Below are 15,284 nucleotides of genomic sequence, written 5' to 3'. Positions count from 1 at the left end.
TAGACACAGGGAAACGCTCACCCGTCAAACCGAACATCCGTGTACCTGTTCACCGTGACAGCCAGTGCCGAGCGCCGGGAGCCGTGTTCACCCATCGCCCACGGCGCTCCGAGGGGCCCAGCTCCCAGGCCCCAGGATACACCTCCCCAGAACACGCCACGTAGAGCTGCACACTAAAGTTAACAACGTCTGAACGACGGCCATAACAATGAGTGATTATAGGTTCTCTGGATTAACATGCGGCCGTGATCCTTTGATACCACAAGCCCAGCTGGGCCAGGGATCTAACGAGCTTCCTCTCGTGGCGAGAGTTCCATGTGAGGGCGCATACCGGGGCGTTGTTCAAAACATTTATTGGGATTTAACACGGCGCAGCAGATAAACAAGTGTTCTCCAGCTGCTGAACCTCACCCCGTATACGTTAAACAGCGGCGTCTGCAGCGTGGAGATGTCACCTCCAGCGTTACTTCTGCTTCGCGTCTCAGAGTTCCCAGGCTCCTGGGGGCCCCTGGACGGTCAGATCAGAGTGTGTGGAGGTCCAGGGCGGCATCCACTTTCTCAGACCCAGGTCTGGGTGCTGCCCACTTAGCCGAGGGACCAGGAGAGACCATAGCATTGGCCGGCACGCCAACGGCCAGCGAGGTCCCACCCGGAGCGAATCATTTATAAAGTGGGAGGGAGGCCCTGGAGGGTGTGGCTCAGGGGGTAGAGCTGGCCAGCCTGCGAAACAAAGGGTCCCGGGTTTGATGTTGGTCAAGGGCACAGACCTCGGTGGCAGGCTCCTCCCCAGCGCCTGCAGGAGGCAGCCCATTGATGTGTCCGTCTCACACCAGCGTTTCTCTCTGTCTTTCCCTCTCTCTCCCACGCTCTCTAAAATGAGTGGGAACATTCTCTGGCGAAGATTAAGATAAATAAATGAACGTGAAGTGCAGGGAGGCTCCCATGGAAGCAGGAGGGGGCCGTGACGGGGTCACCCCGGCCTCTGTGCCGCTTCTCCAGCTGCTCCGACGTGACTCACCCCGCCACGGAGCGCCCGCCACATGGAGATGTGTCGAAACCGAGGGGAGGTTCCCAGTTGATACGCAAGACACTTGCCTGCGAGGAGAGGTCACAGAGCCGCTTCCCGGCGGGGCCTGGCTTTCGCAACCTCCATCGCGTGCCGTGTGCGCGTTTGGAAAGCTCTCGGCCTCCCATCCCCGGCCGCCCGGGCCCGCCGCCTATTTCACAAGCAGGACACGTAGCACAGAGCCTCTGTGTGAGCAGAGTTCTGTGGACACAAAGGGGACGGCTGTCGTCAGCATGCTGCTGCCCAGGACGTGCTCTGGGTTTGGTCAGAGCTGGACTGCTCGACAGTGGTTACTACTGAGCGGAGAGGAGAGGCCGGCCAGTGTGGCTCAGTGGTTGAGGATCGACCTAGGAACCAGGAGGTCACAGTTTAATTCCTCATCAGGGCACACGCCCAGGTTGCAGGCTTGATCCCCAGTAGGGGGCGTGCAGGAGGCAGCCGATCCATGATTCTCATCATGGATGTTTCTCTCTCTCTCCCCGTCTCCCTTCCTCTCTCTGGAATCAATAAAAACATTTTTAGGAATTAAGAGACCTAGCAGGAGTCCCGGCCTGGCACGGACTGGCTTTCCCTCGGAGGCTCATCTGTAAAATGGGTCCATCCTTTCAGACCCTGCAGGGGGCCAGGGACCAGGACTGGGAGGAACGGCTCCACATGACCCCAATGCAGAGGCCACCGCCACCTGCCAGCACAGAGCACCCGTGCTGCCCGCGGCCGGGGCCCAGCCCCGGGCTCCCATCCTCTGGGGGCGGCGCTTGGGGTCTGGTTTCTCTCTGTCGGGGGATTTCGTGAGGAAGGAAACGTTAGCAGAAGACAGAGGCGCTCGGAGGCGCTGACGATGTGGACTCTGGTTAATCCTCACCCGAGGATCTATTTCCATCGAGTTCTTAGAGAAAGTAGAAGGGAGGGGGAAGAGACACAGAGAGAAACATCGATGTGGGACAGACCATCGGTTGGCCTCCAGCACAAACCCCAACCAGGGCCGGAGACCAAGCCTGCAACCGAGGTGCGTGCCCTGGACGGGAATCCAACCCGGGACCCTTTGGTCTGCAGGCCCCCAGGACAACGAGGAATCTTTATACAATCAGAAAGAACATGCCCTCGCTCGCCTGTCCTTTCTCAGGATGCTGAACTCATGGTCACGCGAAGCCCTCTGGCCGGAGCCGGGGCTGACAGGTGAGGCCTCGGAGGGACAGGAAGGAGAAGCCCGTTGGGAGGGAGGGAGGGAGGAGGACGGGGACGGCACGCAGGCGGCGGAGCCATAAATAGCCGCTCAGAGGGGCCGGGGCAGGAGGAGTGGAGGGAGGGAGGAAGGAGGACGGCCCTGCTATTTCTGCCCACACGGCCTTCCGTGTGCAGCCCGTGAAGGTCACCATGATGAGGGCGCGGGCCCAGGACCGTTCGTTCTGTCGGGAAAGTGGCACCCAGCGGCCCGGGCCTGACGCCTCTTTGTTCGGGCTCAGAAGTCAGCGCGCTGCCGAGCCTGCGTTCCGCTGAGTCTCCCGGAACGCTGACCCACTTTCTCAGCCAGGAGCCGCTTGCTTTATTTCTTTTCTTTTCTTTTTTTTTTTTTTTTTGCACCATGTGTTGTAGCAATGTTGGCCTTGGTTTCAAAGGCTTTTACTTGTTTTAGAACCGAGCATGCTCAGATCACCAGGCTCTGTACACACCTGCCTCCGTGGGCATCGGACGGAGCCCGGGCACCGTGGTCCCTGGAGGCCACCAGGAAGGGCCCCTACCCGGCCGTGCTCCGTGGTGAGCGTGGACCTGGGAACCAGGCGGCTGTGGTTCGAGTCCCGGTTGGGGCACAGGCCTGGGCTGCGGGCTCCATCCCCAGTGGGGGGCATTCAGGAAGCGGCCCATACATAGTTCTCTCTCACGACTGATGTTTCTATCTCGCTCTCCCTCTCCCTCCCTCTCTGTAATCAATAAAAACGTGTTTTTTAAAAATGCCCCTTGACATTTAGTTACCTTTGATAATGCTGCGCGTCCACGCGTTTGAATAAGTTCCTCCAATAGCGGGGCCCACCCTGGAGTCTGAGCGGGAGGCATCGATTGGGATAAAGAGCATTGTCAAGGCACAGAGACTTGCTCAATACGAAGCTAAGTGCCAGAGGTTCCAGGAGACAGTGCCAGGATCCCACGGTTTCCGAATCTGAGGAAACCCATTCGGCCGCCGTCCGGGCGGCTGGGGGCTGGCTCCCCGGACCGGGCTCTGTGCTGTGCTGTGGATGCTGGGACGTGTGAGCGGTTGGTAATTAATGTTTCATGAGGCATCGCCTGGGGATGTGTCTGATGGCTGAGTGTGCTCCGGGTGGGAGGCAAGTGCTGTCGGAGGAAAAGGCTGGTCCTCGGAGAGGATGGTCTCGTCCACGGGAAGAGGAAGAGGAGCCAGAACCAGCAAGGACGCCGGCAGCGAAAAGCGGCATGGACAGCGCCCTCCTGTCCAGGGCCCCGGAGGCCCTGTCCCTGGCCTGCCTCTCCCTCCTAAGTGAGTCCCTGGCGTGGGGCCACCTGGGAGCGGACTGGCCTGGCGGCGTCGGAATCCAGTACCAGCCCCAGGCCTGGCTCTCTGCCGCAGGCGTTTCCAGAGCGGGACCCACAGGTAGAACACAGGCTGCTTCCCCGTCAAGAAGCCCCCTCCCCCCCTTCCACCCTCCCCCCCCTCTGCCCATCACACAGAGCTGCACCCACGTGGGCCTCCTCGAAAGGAGCCGGACCTCGGAGCCGTCAGGCCGGTGTCCAGTGTCGAGCGTGGTGCTCCCTCCGGTGCCAAGACCCAGGCTGCCCCCAAAGAGTCCGGGCAGACAGACGCCTGCCCGTTGCCAGCCAGATGATAAGAGCTCCCCACGGGCCCGCGACTTCCCCGAACTCCGTGTGGCTGTGGGTACGAGACTTGCTGCACGCCCACGCCTGCAACTGGCACGAAACACGGAGTCCCGGAATGTCGGCCTCGGGCGCCAGCGGGCCGCTCCCCGGCACTGCCGTCACGGAGGCAGGAGATCACTGTCCTCCCCTAATCAGACCGTCACCCAGGCCGGGCGGACACCCAGGCCGTTCAGGCTGGGAGGGAGGCACCCCCTCCCCGGCCTCGCTCAGGCGCCTGGGTCTGAGTGTTGGGAGAAGAGAGGAAACAGCCTCTCACATCTCCCCAAGTTCCGGTCCCCTCGTTTCTCCTCGCCCCCCTGTCCCAGACGCCCCACGCATGAGGGCCTGCCCCGCCGTCCAGGCTTCTTTTGTGAAGCTGTCAAAACAGTGACCTCACTGGGAGCCATCGCTGGCGGCGGGCCTGGCTCCCGGAGCCGGGACGCATGTCGCCGAGGCAATCAATTTAAGACGGCCACTCGGGCGGGCGGGCGGGGCGCCGGGCGCCGTGGACCCAGATAGCAGTGGCTCCATCGCTCCTCAGGGACCACACGTGAGCCCAGGCTGCCTGCCTGGTGTGGCCCAGGCCAGGCCCAGAAGACAGCCCTGCCCACTGCGGGTGTGTGTGTGTGTGTGTGTGAGAGAGAAGGGGAGGAGCGTTCCCCGTGCCAGGACCCGCCTGCGTTAGCGTGCGATGGGAAGGGACGAGATTTCATTAGAGAGCACTGGCCTGGGAGCAGAGAGCAGGGGGTCCTGTCAGCACCTGGGCACCACAGCAACACGTGGGGGCGGGGGGCGGCGCCACGGGCCAGCCAGCCACGCAGTGAAGCTCTCACCGTGGATGCTGGATCCTGGCACTGGTACTGGGGCTGGGTTTTGGCACACGTCATCGGCACACGTCATCAGCACACATCATCGGCACACGTCATCAGAACATGTCATCGGCACACGTCAGCGCACCAGCACAGGTCTCAGGCCTGCATGACCGTCACCTGGTCTCCTGGTGGCCCCTGGTTTCTAACGCTGGGCCTGACATTTGAGGCTGAAGCGATGGCGGCGTGGCTCAGGGGCTGCCCTGGTGGTCAGTGCACTCCCACAGGGGAGCGCCGCTCAGCCAGAAGCCAGGCCCAAGGCGGGAGAGTGCCATGGAGGCCATGGCGGGAGGCTCTCCCCCTCCACGGTAGATGGACGGTAAGGAGCGAGAAGTCCCAGGCTGTGAGACCCCGGACTGTGGGAGGGATGTCAGACTGCTGGCTTAGGCCCGATCCCAGGGAGTCCCGGACGCAGCTGGGCTGAGGGACCTCCCCCCAGTGCACAAACCTCGTGCACTGGGCCTTTTGTTTTAAGAATAAGATCACATCAAGCTCATAAACTCTATATTACCGTGGAAGAGCTGGTTTCTGGGGTAAAGTCATCTCTCTGCTGGGCTCTGGTTGCCAAATTTTCACAAGAAGAAGAAGGGGGGAGAGGGAGAAAGATGAAGATCCTTAGGATTCTGTCTGTGAAAAGAGCATTTCCGTTTCCAGTAGAAAGAAGATAGTTTTCTGGCAGAAATGTCCAGAGACCATCTCCCATGCACACGCCCAGAACCCTCAGCGGCAAAAGTAGAGGCCGTGAGCTGGCTCCTGGGGTGGAGAGGTCTCAGGCAGGGAGCCATGGAGACTCTCGGGAAGGGTGAGCAAGAGGGGGCCCTTTGGATTTTGAAAAACAAACAAAGAAGCAAACAAACATATTTCCACAACCTCTTATAGACATCAGCCGAACACGCACACAAAAACACCACCTGTGCTGCCTAGCAACGCATACACTATCAGGAACCGAGCTGGCGTCTCCGTTTGGACTCACTGCGTGTGTTTGTGCAGGGGCTGTGATCGTGCAAAGCTAGAAACAAAACAAGACAGCGACATCAGAGCCGGGAGAAATGGCACCTGAAGCACTAAAATGAAACTGTAGCTGTTTTTCCAGACTGAACACTGACGGGTACACAGCCACATATCTGTGGTCAGCAAACTCATTCGTCCACAGAGCCAAACATCAACAGCACAATGATTGAAATTTCTTTGGAGAGCCAGAAATTTTAAACTTAAACTTAAACTTCTTTTTAAACTTTAAACTTAAACTTAAACTTAAACTATCTTTTAAACTTAAACTTCTTCTAACACCACTTCTTCAAAATAGACTCGCCCAGGCCGTGGTATTTTGTGGGAGAGCCACACTCAAGGAGCCAAAGAGCCACATGTGGTTTGCGAGCCACAGTTTGCCGACCATGGGGCTAGGCCAACCTTTCCATGGATAACGCTTTATGTTCTCCTAGAGGCCCGGTGCACAAAATTCATGCACTGGTAGGGTCCCCAGGCCTGGCTGGTGATCAGAGCCAATGGGGGCCTTCCAGCTGCTGGCTGGGGCCTTCCTTCATTCCATGCTGTCCCCTGGTGGTCAGCGCACATCATAGCGAACGATTGAATGCCCGGCCTCCCGGTCAAACTCCTGGGATACTTTGCATAGTGGCCTTTTATATAGAGAAATTTAGTCCGATGCAATGCTTTGGGGCAAAGATGAAGAGAAGACAGCAAAGGATTATTAAATTAAACAACGTTGAGGACAATGAGAAAGATGAAGAAAACCGATCCGTCTACAGATGCATCTCCCGCTTTTCTCCCCGCGTGTGGGAGCTGAGAGTCACAGCTCGGCTCCCGATTCACAGGAAGCCCTTCAAGCCCCAACACGCGCGCGCTCGGCCTCCCTGAGCTGAGGAATGAGGTCTGGCGGCTGTGCGAGCAGAGAGGGGCCGGACGCCGAGACAGCCATCCATCACTGCACGTCCAGGGCGGGCGGGAGCCTTTGAACTCCGAAGGGAGCGACCGGAATGAAAACCAGAAGGAGGATGTGTCCAAAGCACTTAACTCGGCAGCCACACCACCCTCCGCCGGCTCCCGGAGCCCTGACGGAGCGGGGTCTCCCGGCCTCCCCTGCCGGGCGGAGTCCACTGTGTGTGTTTTACCAGCGAGTCCCGGCGCATCCGTGGGTCTCCTGGTCTTCATTAGATGAAAAGCGTTGCTGGGAATCCACATCCAGGGAGCCCTCTGTGCGCTGGCAATTGACCATAAAATAACCTTCCTCTGAGCACAAATCCACGTGATTTGCATGGAGCCTCTCCTGGGCTAGCACAGGCCCAGGAAGGCTTCCGGTGAGGAAAGGGGGGGTTTCGAGACTGTTTCAGTAAAAAAAGAAGAAAAAAAGAAAAAAAAAGCAAACATGGAAGAAAAGCGCCTGTTTCAGAGGGCACCCCCACTTTTCTGCTCTCTGGCTTTGGGGGGACAGAAATTCTTCGTAAAGTTCCAGCTCCACAGCAGACACACTTGCACATCTCTCAGTATATGGCACTGGACACGGGTCTATTGTACCATTAAATGAAGTTTTCCCATCTGAACAGGGCAACCTGAGGTGGCTTTGTCAGGGGCCGGGGGTGGGGAGGGGGTGGAGGGGTTGATAGCCAGCCATCATCTCTATCACCCTCTTCCCGAAGCTACTTTAAATGAAAATAATATTTCCTAACATGGTAAATAGGTGTTTCCTTGACCTTATTTATTTATTTTAAAAAAAAGTATTTTATTGATTTTTTTACAGAGGAAGAGAGAGGGATAGAGAGTTGAAACATCCTTGACTTTATTTAAAACACAAATAAAAGCGGCTTTATTTCTATTTACATGTAACAAAAACCGCAAGAAAACAACAACAACGTAACAGTCCAGTGGGTGGCTCAGGGGTTGACCGTTGACCTATGAACCAGGAGGTCAGAATTCCATTCCCAATCAGGGCCCATGCCTGGTTGAAGGCTCCATCCCCAGTAGGGGGCATGCAGGAGGCAGCCGGTCCATGGTTCTCTCTCGTCTTTGAAGCTTCTTTCCCTCTCCCTCTCCCTTCCTCTCCCTTCCTCTCTGACATCAATAAAACCATATTTAAAAGAAAGAAAGAAAGAAAGAAAGATGGTTTCTGAGGCTAAATGACTTGACGAATTAGCGTCAGCCTGAAATAACAAACCTCCTTTGGATCCCAAGGACATAGGGGGGTGGGGAGCGCTCTCGAACAGACCACAGAGAGGAGATGAATTGATATTCGGAATCAATTATCTTTCCCTTCTCTCGAATAACATATCATTTGGTTTCCATAAAGTTCTGGCCCTCGCCTTCTGGAAAAATTCACAGAGCCAACGAGGAAAAAGGAGGAAATGATTAAAAAGAATTTTCTCTCAACGCCACTAATTCGCTGAAACCCCTTCAAAGCCCTGAGCCACGGGCCCAGGCATCCCGGGCGGCCCGGGCCCGTCCTGCCTCCGACCGCCGCCTCCCGCGGTCCTCCGGCTGCTGCCGGCCGCCGCGGTGGGCTCGGGGAGCCTGCAGGTGAGGGTCCCTCTAGGTGGCAAAGGCCCAGCAGAGAGAGAGCCGGCGAGGACGCCCGCCACACCCATTTGCCCTGGAGAGGGACGAGCCTGACGAGAAACCACAGACGCCCAAGTGGCCCTGGTTGCCAAACCCCGTCCAGACCACAGAGCCTGAGCGGAGGGAAGAGCCAGTGGAAAGTCTGAAGCAGCGCTCGGCTCCATTTCATCGCCTCGCCGCGGGCAGCCCCGCCCAGCGCCCGCCTCCCCCGGAGGCCGCCTCCCCCGGGGAGCCCTCCCGATGCCTGCACATCGCACAGACGGTCCCCCCTCCGCCCGGCAAACTGCCAGGGCGCCCACCGTCCACGGCTCTTCCCACCCCAGCAGCAGGCCGCGTGGCGGGCCGGCGGAGTCCTGGCTGTGCCGGGCGTGTGAAGCCGCTGGCGTGGCCGCGGGGAGGGTGTCAGGTTCCGTGCGTGTCCCTCCGAGCGCCAGCTCCCTCGGCGAGGGAGTAGCGTTTGCTGGGAGCATCCACGTTTCCTCCGGTAGATCTGAAACGGTCGGCTCCGGCAGCGAGGGGCCCGAGGCCGGCAGCCCGGACCCGCCTCCCTCGCTCCCTCTCCGCCGCCTGCGCTGGGACAGGCCGCTGGGGCCTCCGGGACACGGGCAGCTGCAGGCGATCCGCAGGGGCCTCGCCGCGGCCTGGGTGCCCTCGGTGCCCACACCTGCCCCGGGGCCTCCCGTACGACCCGTGTCCCAGGTGCCGGGCCATTCCCGCAGACAAGTGTTTAAGTGACATTTTAAAATATTGTTATTGATGTCAGAGAGGAAGGGAGAGGGAGAGGGAGAAACGTCACTGATGAGAGAGAATCACGGATCGGCTGCCTCCTGCACGCCCCACACTGCGGGTGGAGCCCCCAGCCGGGCCTGGGCCTGACAAAGGACGCACAGGAAACGCGGTAACGGAGAGGGAAGCACGGTGTGATTTCAAAAACACCCACAAAACATTTACAGTGAGGGGGCAACATATCCAACAATGACAGGCAGACATCAAAAAACCACATTAACCGTCAATGGCCTGCCTCTTTTCATTATAAGATACAGATTCATGTATGTAACCTATATGAGATCTTACATGTGAGGATATGGAAAACTTTGTGGGAAATGCTGGGAAAATATACTAGGCAAAAACTGCCCAAAGGAAGCAGACATAGCGGTATTAGACAAGATGGAATCAAAGACAATAAAACGTTATCAAACAGGCCTAGTCCACATGATAGAAGCATTAACCCAGAAGGAAGGCGTGACCATCCTAAATCTGTAAACACCTAATAACAGAGCTTCAAATACATAAAGCCAAAGCGATATCTACACAGAGACGTATTCAAATCCATCACCGAGGTAGACGCTAACAGGCTGTGATTGTGACTCCATCGCGGTAGGCCAGACCAAAAAACACCAGTAAGAACCCAGGCGATCCAAACGAAATAATGAACTGATGGCTAACTGCTGTTGCACTTTCAACGTAAGACCAAACTTAAATTCTGATCACAGAGCCCCAGGGAGACCTCCATGCCCTCGGCCGGTGCTGCCAGAGGGTCAGCGAGGCCGCTCCCCGGCCGGCCGGCCAGACGCCCGGGGTGAGGCCAGGCGGCTCAGTGGGCGGAAAGTGTCCTGGTCACAGCTGCTGTGCACCAACCTGAGCGGCCAGCGGCCTCGCCGTGGGAAGGCTGCGCGAAGGACCCTCTCCCAGGTGCTCATTCGCAGGCGCACGCCGGTGCCGCGAGCACGTGTTCATTCTCTCAGCGAGCCGGCGGCTCGTGGACTTCCCGGCTGCCTTCCTCTCGCCGCCGCCTCTGCCGACGGGGCCGGCGGTGGGGGGATCTGTGGAGCCGTCGCTCTGCGTTACTCCAAACGACTCAGCAGGGAAAACCCTTGATTGTCCTCAGGAATTTGGTAAATTGAGCTCAGAAAGTCTTAAAAAAAAAAAAAAAGACGTTCTTAGCGTCTCTGAGGCGGCCCTTCTGGCCGAAGGCACGGCTTTGATGAAGCGAGCTCAGGCCTGCTGGGTCCACGGAGGAGAGGGCCGGGCGGGGGCCTGTGTGCTCTGCACATTCTTCATCGATCCCCGTAATTGGTGTCAGCGCTGGGCACGTCAGCGCCGGCTTCGGAGCGAGAGCGGCCGCCGGCGCTCTGTGTGCAGGGAGGACTGCCCCCGCCCCCTCCCCGGGCAGGCACATTCCTGGTCCCTAAAAACCCATAATGACTTAATAGCGTTTAAAACACAACCCACTGAGGCTTTAATTACCTCCAGCTACTGGGCAGGGAAAGTGGCTCCTGGCAGCTCCCGGGGCCTGACCCGGCGGCGGGGGGAGGGGGCGGGCGGGGTTCGGGGGACGCGGGGCGGGGGGGGGGGGGGGGGAGGAGGTGTGTGTGTCCAACAGCTGGCCGCTCCCCCCGGTTTGTGACGATGGAGGCTCATTAACAGAAACCGGCTGAGTGGGGGTCGGGGGGATTTGCTCTTTATATTTATCTTGTGTCCTCGCTGTCGGGCCACCTGACCCCTCCCCCCGTGATCGCGTACGTGAGGAGTCGTTATTTCTCTCAGTAAACCTCAGATTTGCACATAATTCACTTGGACCCTTTAACGACGCCCCTACACCGGCTCTGGCCAGCGAGGGAGCCCGTGCTGGGACGTAGTAACAGTTCCGAGGCTTCCCCGAAGGCAGTGTTTCCCAAAGTGTGGTACTCGCACCCCCAGGGGAACAGGAAGTTTGGTGGGGGTACGCGTTGCACTGGAGTTTGGTGGGGATATGCCCTGCACCAGGCTTAGCTGTGCCTAATTCTACGTTCTCATGAGTACGAGGGGTACTCAGCGAAAATTATAGAAGGAGTACACATATGTCAAAAGTTTGGGAAACACTGTAGGAGGTGAGATGGTCTTTAGGGCAGGCTTCCCTCCCGGGCGTGTTTCTGTAATAACAGAGAACACACACAGAGAAACAGGGGTTAAGAATATGTTTAAAAGAAAAATGTCACCCCAATGAATTTAGTAAATAAATTAAAAATATGTGCATATATATTTAAATGTAAGAGGTTAGGCTGGGCACTTGAGTAAGGAAATATAACAATGAGGGAGAGAACCATTTCAGTATCGAACAAGATCATGTATGGGATGTCATATAGCTTACACACACACACACACACACACGGAATAAATATAGCAAGCATGGAATATGTGACTAAAAAAATCAAAGTATGGGTTCCCTAGGCTGCTTGGGTTTTTTAAAAGATCCAAAGATGTGTTAGTATAGTGACATTTGCAGGCTTGTTTTTCCCCCCTCCAAATCTTGTCAGAGACAAGGTAGATTTTTGTGGTTTTAAAAAAATATATATTTTTGTTGATTTCAGAGAGGAAGGGAGGGGGAGAAAGGGAGAAAAACATCCATGATGACAGAGAATCATGAATCGGCCGCCTCCTGCACGCCCCCCACTGGGATCAAGGCCACAACCCGGGCCTGTGCCCTTGACCAGAATCAAACCCTGACCTCCTGGTTTCTAGGTTGACGCTCAGCCACGGAGCCACGCTGGCCAGGCTCCATGTTTTGATTCACGCTGCCACGGGCACACGGCTGCACTGACTTAGCAAATATTCACCGAGCTCACACGCTGCACTCATGTCCCAGACGAAGGCCGGGCAAACCCGTGGCCGGGGTGGAGCTGGGGGCGGGGGGGTGGGAGTGGAGGTGGGGGCAGGGGGTTGGGGGTGGAGGTGGGGGCAGGGGGTTGGGGGTGGAGGTGGGGGTGGGGGGTTGGGGGTGGAGGGGGGGCTGGAGGGGTGGGGGTGGGGGTTGCAGGGGGGAGGGGTGCGGAAATGAACTCTGATGTGGGAGCTAAGCCCACCGACAGTCCCGCTCAGAGACGGGCTGCGGCGGCAGATGGCGAGGCAGACGGTCGGGTGTGCGGCCCACTGAGTCCGCAGAGGCGGAGCGTGCCCCTCCGTCTGCTTCCGGAAACACCGGGCTGAGGGAAGCCAGGTGGACGGCTCAGCCCTCTGACAGGCAGGTGGTCGGCTCAGCCCTCTGATGCCGTGCTCTGCTGCTCCTCTCTCAGGAGCCGCTCCGCGGGAGACGCAGCCAGCTGAGGCTGACGCACCGGCCGGCAGCAATCAGCTCCCTGTCCACCCGCTGAGGACGTGCCTCCTCCGGCAGCTCCAGCCTCTGCTCGGGTGCTGCTTGGTGTTATCTCGCCCTGAGGTCAGGCGTCGGGAACCAATGTACTCGGGCTCCATCCCCAGTGTGGGGCGTGCAGGAGGCAGTCGGTCGGGATTCTCTCTCAACGTGAATGTTTTTCTTTCTCTCTCCCTCTCCCTTCCTCTCTGAAGTCAATCACACACACACACTCTCTTTCTCCCACACATACTCTCACACACACAGACACACTCACACACACTCACACAAACTCACAAACACACTCACACACAATCACACAAACTCACAAACACACTCACACTCACACACTCACACATACACGCACACACGCAAACACACACACGTGTAAATATACATTTAGATACAAACAGCCAAGGACCGAGGGGCTCTGAAGCCGCACCCTTCTCCTCGGAGGCCGCCCCGGTGACCCCGCGTCGCTGCCCGGGGCCGAGAGGCTCCGGCGCCCGGTCTGCCCGCGGCCCCGAACCCCTCTCGACCGACGGCGGCGCCCCCAGGAACCTCGGCGTCCCCGCGGCCGGGCGCAGCGGCGTGTTGGGTTACGTTTCCTGAAAACACATGCGACCTTTTGTCTCAGGCCGCCCTTGGCACGGCGGCCGGCGGCCTGCCCATCAGATTAGCTCGGGTTACAAGCCAGAGCTGCTCCTACAAGCTCCTGCGAGAGCCGGCGGTTCCCGCGGCTGCGCAACCCCACACGGGCCGGGGTCTGCCCCGCGAGGCCTGGGCCTGCTTCCTGCCGTCACGGCCGTGTGTGGGGCCGACCTCCCGACGCCGAGCCCCAACCAGCCGGGCCGGGAAGCCACCAGCGCCTCCGCTTCTTCGCCGTGTCCCGGCCACGGGCACGCTCTCCGAGAGCTCCCCAACACACACGGCCCGGCCCCCGCGGCTCCGTGGCTGGGCGTCGACCTGGGAACAGGAGGTCACGGCTGGATTCCCGCCAGGGCACAGGCCGGGGGTGTGGGCTCGGTCCCCAGTGGGGGGCGTGCAGGAGGCAGCCGGTCCATGAGTCTCTCTCTTCATGGACGTTTCTCTCTCCTTCCCTCTCGGACGTCAGTAAAAATACATTTAAACGTCTCAGGGCGCGCAGCCCTCTCCCTCCTCCCCTCCCGCATCGGCGGCCGGGCCTGGGCAGGACTGCAGTGACGGTGCCGCCCGGAGGAGCCGGGCCAGGAGGACGCTGCCCGGCACTGTGGCCCCCCCCCCCCGCAGGCTCCTGCCCGCACCCCGCCAGGCCAAGGTCATGCTGGCCGAGGCCATGACTGTGGAGTCCCACTGCGTGGGCAGGCGCCATCCAGCCCTGCCCCAGCCCGCATGTCTTCGCCGCTCCCTCTCTGGGCCTCAGGGCGCGTGCCCAGAAAGCGGGTCCCGAAAGATGGGCCAACGATGAACTGCCCGCCCCAGAGCCGGCCCAGGGTCCCTCCTTCTTCCCCTACCTCCCAGCAGCCCTGGGCCTGCGGGTCCTACACGCCTCCCAGGCCAGGGCGCAGGCCTCCGCCGGGCACCGGGCTCCGGGCTCCGCCTCCCAGCCCGCCATCCCGCACCTCCCCCGGGGACACCCTGCAGGCTCATCCCCAACGTGGCCGCAGCTCTGACTCCATTCCTGAGCCCTTCCCCCTCCTGCCCAGCTACGGGGCACGGAGTCCGCCCTGGCTGCCTGTAAAGACACAGCTAACCAGTGCACACACTCGTGCACACTCACACATGTGCACACTCACACATGTGCACACACTCACATATGTGCACCCAGGCACACGTGCACGCACACACGCCCACATGCACACACACACATCCGGGTCCACCCCAGAGACCCGTCAGCAGTCACCGCCTCCCGTGCGGACGGCTGGGCTCCCGGGCGCCTCCCAGCGTGTTCCCCCGCGGCCTCAGTCCTGCCCGCCCGCCGCGGCTCCTGGCATGGCTCCTGCCTCTTCTTGCCCAGCACAGACGTGCGCCCGGAGCCATGTGGGCTCCACATCAGGCAGCATGGAGCCGCACGCCCAGCCAGGCCGGTGGGGGCTGTCTCCCTGTCAGTCACCCTCCACCCCCACCCCGTCCTCTGACTCACTCACATGTTATAGCCAGCGGTGCGTGTCCGGGCACAGCACATGGCACACGGCGGGCTGTGTTCACCCGGACACCGCCCCGAGGTGTGGCAGGGAGGCACGGGGAGCGGGGCTGCTGAGCCTGTCACCCCGGGATGCTCCGCCTCCTCGTCTGCTCCGGGGGGTCCCCTGGGGCGGGGGCTGGAGCCCCAGGCAGAGGGGACCGTTGAGGGCCGGGATGGGGCCAGCTGGGGGAGGGGCTGCAGGTAGTGGGCCAGCCAGTCCCGCCCCTGGTCGAACCCCCGGTCAAGGGGGCGATTTGCATATTCAACTTTTATTCCACAGGTTACTCACGTTGTCATTCGTGTTTATGCTTTAATAACTACGTTTCAATACAGTTTGACTCATAATCTTGCGTCATTTCACGTATTAAAGCTCTGCTCTGCGAGGAGACCGAAGCCGTCCCCAGGCCTCACAGGCTACTGCCACGTACCTCCTTGTTAAGGACGTTTTCCTTTTGAAAATTATTGATGCTTATGGCAGAGGGAGAGAGCGGGGGAGGGAGAGAGGGAAGGAGAGAGAGAGGGGGAAGGGAGGGGGGAGAGTGGGGAAAGGGGAGGAGAGGGGGGAAGGAGAGAGAGAGGGGAGAGGGGGAAGGGAGGGGGGAGAAAGAGGGGGAGAGAGAGGCGGGGAGGGGGAGAGGAAGC

Source organism: Pipistrellus hanaki (assembly GCF_964339955.1).
Source record: "Pipistrellus hanaki genome assembly, chromosome: 14".
Classification (NCBI taxonomy): domain Eukaryota; kingdom Metazoa; phylum Chordata; class Mammalia; order Chiroptera; family Vespertilionidae; genus Pipistrellus; species Pipistrellus hanaki.
The sequence above is the reverse complement of the archived record's forward strand: the minus strand, read 5'-3'. Positions refer to the sequence as shown.